Consider the following 7,287-nt stretch of genomic DNA (forward strand, 5'->3'; position numbering starts at 1 on the left):
TTTATTTATTGCCAAATTAAAGGTCTGGTGATGACATCTTCAATAAAGTGTGTGACTCAAACCTAAACCTGCTGTGTGTGTGTGTCTGTTTATCTGTCAGCAACTATTTTCATGGTCAGACCCAAACATATTTCTTTAATCTTGATAACTTCCATATCAATCGATTTGTTTATTTATGTGAATATCAGATTTTAATTCGGCTAAATTAGGGTCATTCTCCAGCGTCTCAGTAACAATAGCAAATAAGGTTTAGGCATGAAGACAGGGAATCTGATACTATATCAATCTAGCACATAACACATGGTGATGGTGGTTGTCATGCTTCATCCAACAGTTGCTGCATTATTAATGAATTGAGCTTACTTATAATCACACACACATATATATAAAAAATTCACTGATAGAATCACTGTGTGATTCTTGTCACAATTCAAACGGGATTAAAAAATTATTTGACTCGCCATTGACTACCGTACATATTTTTTCCGAAATAAGGTTCCATGGGGACACTGGAAGGGGAGGGGCTTCACCTCTCTATACCTGGAGGTATGATCACTGGGAACAAAGGATTTCATCGGTCAAACATATATATCCATAGGCGGAAACCCTCTTAAATATTTTTTTATCCACACGAATGTTCCACAGGGGTGTGCAAACTTTCATAAGAATCCACAAAATCCATTTTTATTGCGAATTTTTCAGATAAAAACCCGTGCTTGGAATGAAACGGCAGTAGTATCAAACTGATACTGTAAATGTGGGGCAAACACTAATATGATTTTGTATTCCTCATCTTCACCAGAAATTACACCCTTGGGGTTTAGGATGATACAATCTGTGGTTTTTAATGTTTCCTAAAAAAAAAAAAAAATCAAGAAACTCTGACACAGAAAGTCTTTATTGTCAGACTAATGAATGTACACCATAACAAGCTCAAAGGACACAAGGAAGTTGACTTGGTGCTGTAAGTAAATCCATCAGATTTCCCCCACAACTGGAAAGGCATCCAATGTAAAAATGCAGTGAGGAGGCCTGCAAGCGGATCACCTTCTCGGTGGTGATGCCATTTGTTAATGGTGATTAGATTCAGAGTTCATTTTGTGGCACCATATTGATGTCAAATTACTACATGCAGCATCATTTCATCTTTTATTTCACTAAACCAAAGCTATTTTAGCTAAACTCCCAGATCAGAACATCTCCAGTTTCCTCTCTCTACACTAAATGCTTCTTGTAGTGTTTAAACCACATGCTGGACATATCAGTCAACCAGTGTAGGTTGCATAAACACATTTAGCCATTCCTAGATGTAATTCACCTACAGTGCATCACTATTGTTGAAGGTCTACTGCCAAGATGAGAATCACAAACAACTATACTTTTAACAACACCCTAGGCGTTTAGCCGACAGGGCTAGAAAAGGATGCTCAGGCATTTCCATTAATAAAGAGAACAAAAAGTAAAATGTTGAAGGTCATTAGCCGTCTTACAAAGAAAGAAAAGTTGTCTGAAGGTTGCACAGAACAAAGCATCAGCGTTAGAAGTAGAGAAAGATGCAACATGCTTTTGATACGCAGTATGAAGGCATAACAGTGGAGGCTGAGCAGCAGGCAGTGTGGTCAGTTAGGGATCACGGCAGGAAACAAGGACCAAGGAAACATCTGGAAGTTTCTGCATGTCAGATAGATGGGCCCTCCTCCATCACTCCTCCTCTGTACCTGAGGTAGAACAACACACATACCGTCATCAGAGAAGCATTATACTGTGCAGCTCCACTCTCACACTGACTGAAAAGGTGCTTGGCTCAAAGGCAAAATGGTGAAAACAGAAATGATTGCATTGAATTACACTTCACAAATGGCACATACTGAATAGTAACGAGGCATAACAGGGGTTTCAGGTTTGATTCTTCACTATTGAGATACATTAGTATCTGTTTCCATGAACAGACTGAAACAGGAGGGTGATTGACGGCTGGTGACTCAAAAAATTGGGGAGGACAGGAGGAAAACCAACCCACAAGTCATGTCATTTTATTTAGCTTGTGTATGGACATACGTTTGGGCATACATGTTTCTTTGATTTTTTAATTTTATTCTGTAAATCATTTAATCTGGAAAGCACTTTGTGCTTAAATTTGACAAGTGTTGTATAAATTATTATTATTATTATGACTGCACTAGTTTGCTACTTATCTCTACTTTCTTATGTAAAACGAAAAGCTAAGTAGTAAAACAATGGCTTACAAATTTCTTAAAAACAATCACTGCAGCCTCAGGGTGGGAATAAACCTTGTGTGTGTATGAGTCACTAGATTAAGGTGACCATATTTTCAAACCCCCAAACCAGGACCCTTAAGTGTACCGCACGTTCATGCACGCGTAGCATGCGCTAATATGCACGCACCATAGGTGTTTTCATCAGGATGGCTTATTTGGGGCCCCTTTGGCGCATTTGAAACTTTAAAAGGGTTCAGATTATTTCTTCAAAACACAAGTTGACATGAATAAAATCAACTCCACTTACTTGCTTGTTCTGGAGCTTTCCACCAAGTCACTCAGCTTTCATCAGCAGAAGTTTGATCAGTTGTCGTGGAGATATTCAAACTGTTCATTGTTCTAATCTTAAAGTTCAAGTTGAAAAAGCAAATCTATCTACTGATGAAGATCATGTGATTGTGTTGAAAGTTCCGGAACAAGCAAGCCGACTTCGAGTTGAGATAGCTTTGTGAGCTCCACAAAGACTGTCTTTTTTCTTTGCGGTGCCTGGAGCTGGTAGTGTCGTGGTGTTAATGTAACCTGTGGACTGAATGTGTCCTGCAGCCACAGACAATGGTGCCATTGTATTCAATGACAAATGAATGTTGTCTGTCTGTCAGTGCCAATGATACAAGTACTGTCATTAATGTCATTAGACCTGATGCTGTCAGTTACAGGATGTATCCTGTACACACACACACACACACACACACACACACACATCCCTGTACTTCTCTCTTTGTGAGGACACTCATTGACATAATTCATGCCCTAGCCCCTTATCCGCCTAACCTGAAATCATCACTACTAAATGCCTAATCTCAACCCTTACCCTGAACCTTAAAACAAGTCTGAATCCTCAAGAAGAAGTGAGGACTGGCCAAAATGTCCTCTCTTTCCAAAAAATGTCCTCACTCTGTTGGTTAAAAACTTGTTCCAGTCCTCACTGTGTAGCAGTGGTTGTGGGCCTGATCTCCGACAACAACGAGAAGGCCTACCTGGAGGAGGTGGCAGACCTGTCACTCTGGAGCCAGGACAATAGCCTCCTCTTGAACGTCACAAAGACCAAGGAGCTGATTGTGGACTTTAGGAGAGCACAACAATCGACGTATACACCACTGAGGATTAATGGGACTACTGTGGAGAGGGTAAGCAGCTATAAATACCTGGGAGTCCACATCACAGATGACCTGACATGGTCTTCACACACACAGACACTCTGGTGAGAAAGGCAAGGCCGCACCTTTACCACCTCCGACAGCTGAAGAGATTCAGAGTCTCCCTGAGGATCCTTCAGTCTTTCTACTCTGGAGCTGTAGAGAGCATCCTGACAGGAAGCATCGCTGCCTGGTTTGGCAACAGCTCCGCGTAGGACAGGAGGGCTCTGCAGAGGGTAGTGCGTTTGGCCGAACGCACTACTGGAACCACACTCCCCTCCCTGCAGGACCTGTACACCAGGAAGTGCAGAACCAGAGCCTGTAGGATTATGATGGATCCTCACCACCCAAACTACGGACTGTTCCAGCTGCTGCGGTCAGGCAAGCACCTCCGCAGCCACGCGCCAAAACAGAAAGACTGAGACGGAGTTTTCTTTCCCCAGGCCATCAGGACTGTGAACTCTGACCTCACCAAGGCAGACCACCAAGCACCACACGCTGCCCCTCTTATCCACACACGTTCATACACACACACACACACACACACACACACACACACACACACACACACACACACACACACACACACACACATACATACATAGGGCTACATACAGAGAATACACATACACTTATTGTTATTCTATTTACACCTATATTTCTATTCCACATTGCATAAAGCACCCTCTTAATGTAAAATAATGCCATTGTCTCTTTAATTTTTATTACATTTTAAATATATTTGTGTAGTTGTTGTTGTTGTTGTTTGCACAATCTTGTGAGCACTGCCACTTTGCATTTCACTGCACATCCTGTATGAGTACGTGACAAAGAAAACTCTTGAATCTGAATCTTGAAAAGTATCAGAACACACTCACACACACTCACACACACACACACACACGCACACACACACACACAGAGTGGTATAATGAGATGGCATCGGTGTCAGTATGAACTAACACAGACTGATATCCAGCATGACTCTGTGGGGGACATTTGAGCTGATTCACATCAAACAGAATTAATGTCACTCACACGCACACACACACACAAACACACGCATGCACACACACACACACACACACACACACACACCGTGCTGTGCTTATTCCAGCACATAAACAGAACGAGCTGTTAACATTAATCTGTAACAAAGGTTTATTAGTATCATCGTTACACGTGCTCATTATCTGACATAGTGTAGACAAACATGTGCAGTTCAAATATTTGAAGTTAGTATCAAACCGTGACAAGCACCAGCAGTTAAAAAAAAAGCTATTGTTGTCCAAGTCAAAATAAAATAAAAAAATTTCATATAATTAATAGAATATAATTATGACATGGTCAGATATTTTTGAATGTGTAAATAATTAAGTGTGCCTCGCTTTTTTCCACCAAATTTCACTGAACTTTTTAGTACACATTGTGTCGTATTGTAATAATTTGGAAACAAAATGAAACCTGCATCATACCTCTGACCACATTTAATGAAGTTTACATGCCAATCTGAGTTGATATTAGCTAACATCTAGCAGTACTAGTCAACTGAAATCATTGAATTTACTTTCATTTTTAGGTGTCTCTAAAAAATCTACTGTACAATACTACAAAAGCACTTATTTAAAAACACATTTTTGAGCTCATCATAGAAATGCCATACAGTTTTAATTCATATATAATTCATCATCTCTAGGACCACTCTGAGTTATGGTACTGTAGCTGCTCATCAGGATGAACTAGGTCACCTTACCACCAGCAGAGGGAGCCACCGGAGAGCAGTCAGAGCTCTGACCCGGTGCACAAGTTTCATGGCTGGTATCTGTTGTTTACATTTACACAGATCCTTTTCATTGTCACGTGTTGCACAACCACCTAAGACATTATTTTTTACAGTACCCTGTTTATAGTTAGTCACTGTACATATGTATTTATTCATTAATTTAGATAGCATGGAGAAGTGCATTATGCTGCAGGTGGTTTGTTTGGTGCGTTTCTTTCTGTGCACCACTGACATTCACTGTAACACACTGAATTCAAGCAGATCATAGTAAATGTTCTCTTCCAAGAATGACAATACAACCTATTTGAAGGATCACCTTTCAGGCCTACAGGAGGTGAATGTTTGATGCTCAGATGATAAATATTTGGGTAGAGTATTGCTTTTTAGCTGTTTTTATTGATTCTTCGGCCACCTGGTGGCAGAACATCTCCATGACAAGCTGCCAGACGCAACATATACATACATACAGTATGCATAGTTATTAAGGTCAATATATTAGCAAACAATTGTGTATTTACACATCGAGCAGACAAGGAAAACAAGCATTTTTTTATAGTGTTTTTTGTGTCCACCTGCTGAATGTAAGTCCAATATCGTCTCTCTTTTAGCTCTGTTTTGGTCTCCACCAACAACAGAGAAAAATATCTGTCTCTTTTGCTGTTAAATGCTCCACTATGTTCACCAGCTAGTCTCTAACTGTGTCTGTCTGCTGTGTGCTGCTGAGACAGTGGGTTTATCGTGTAATACCTGCCTGCCTACCTGCGTGCACTGTGCTCGTGTACTAGCTTGACAGCTATGAGTACTAACAATAGCTATGTTAGTTGTTTATGTTCATAATTGTAATTTTGGGGGAGTGGCTTTGGAGGGAGGCCTAAAGCGACGGACTGACAGTGTTGCCGACTTGGTGATTTTCTCTCTAGATTTAGGGAATGTTGGAGCTAGTGTTGCTAGCTACTTTCATTGGAAAAGAGTTGGCAACACTGGGCTGGGTTTTTAGGTTGGATCAATTTTAAAATCAGGTGAACTCTTGCTCGATTCTCAAGATTACCAACCCTAGCTTTAACATTGTCTTTACTATTAACAATCGCCATTGGGAAAACGGAAACTTGTAAGAAAGAACACAATATATTTATATATTGTGTTCTTTCTTACACGTTTCCAAGTATGTGTGTTTTAGGCATTTTAGTTGATGAAAAATTAAACTGGAAAAAACATATACATTTTATTTGTAATAAATCTGTCACTAGGAATCATCAGCAGAAGTTTCATAAATGTTTCTTGTGTATTAACCTTATATTATTCCATGATTTATCCCTATTTGATTTATGGTAATATTGTTTAGGCAAATACATACCCCTCCAATCTTTATAAACTTTATTTGTTGTTAAACTCTAAGCAGGCCTCCGTTCCATTGTTCAGGAAACTGAACGTTCTTTCAGTTTATGACATACATATTCATCAGATATGTGTGTTTATATATAAATATATGTTCTTGCCTTCTTCTCCACCATCATCGTTTAGCAACTTCTTTAAATCTAATTCTCAAATTCATTCACATAATACTAGACAGGTTAATCATCTTCAGCTGCCTTTTTACAAAGCAAAACATGGCCAGTACAAAATACATGTTATCAAAAACTCGTTATCCTTAGAACATTTTAAAAGGTGATTATCATCACATTTTATTCATGATGTCTAATTATCTTTTGATATGTTTCGATATATTTAATTTTTTTCTGTACTTTTTTTAATGTATTTCATTGTTTTTATTGGATTGTTTTCCACTGTTTGATTAGTTTTTCTGCATATTTTGTGTACTTCTTGTTGTTGTTTAACTTTTGTTGTATTTTAAAAAAAATTATGTTTAATTCATTCTTCCTTTTTGTTATTGTTTTTTTTTCTCCTTTGTATAAGCCTGTGGCTTCTTGACCTCTCCTGACACATTTCTTGTGTGTTTTTTTCATTGACTGGATTTTGTGCGGTTTTATGTATGTGCAAATAAATTAAACTTAAACTTAAACTTAAACTTAAGCAGCCAATCACAGTATTTGTGGTCCCGATGTGGTGCTGCCGTAGCCCCGTTGTGTAG

This window comes from Sebastes fasciatus, chromosome 11 (assembly GCF_043250625.1).
Source record: "Sebastes fasciatus isolate fSebFas1 chromosome 11, fSebFas1.pri, whole genome shotgun sequence".
Taxonomy (NCBI): Eukaryota; Metazoa; Chordata; class Actinopteri; order Perciformes; family Sebastidae; genus Sebastes; species Sebastes fasciatus.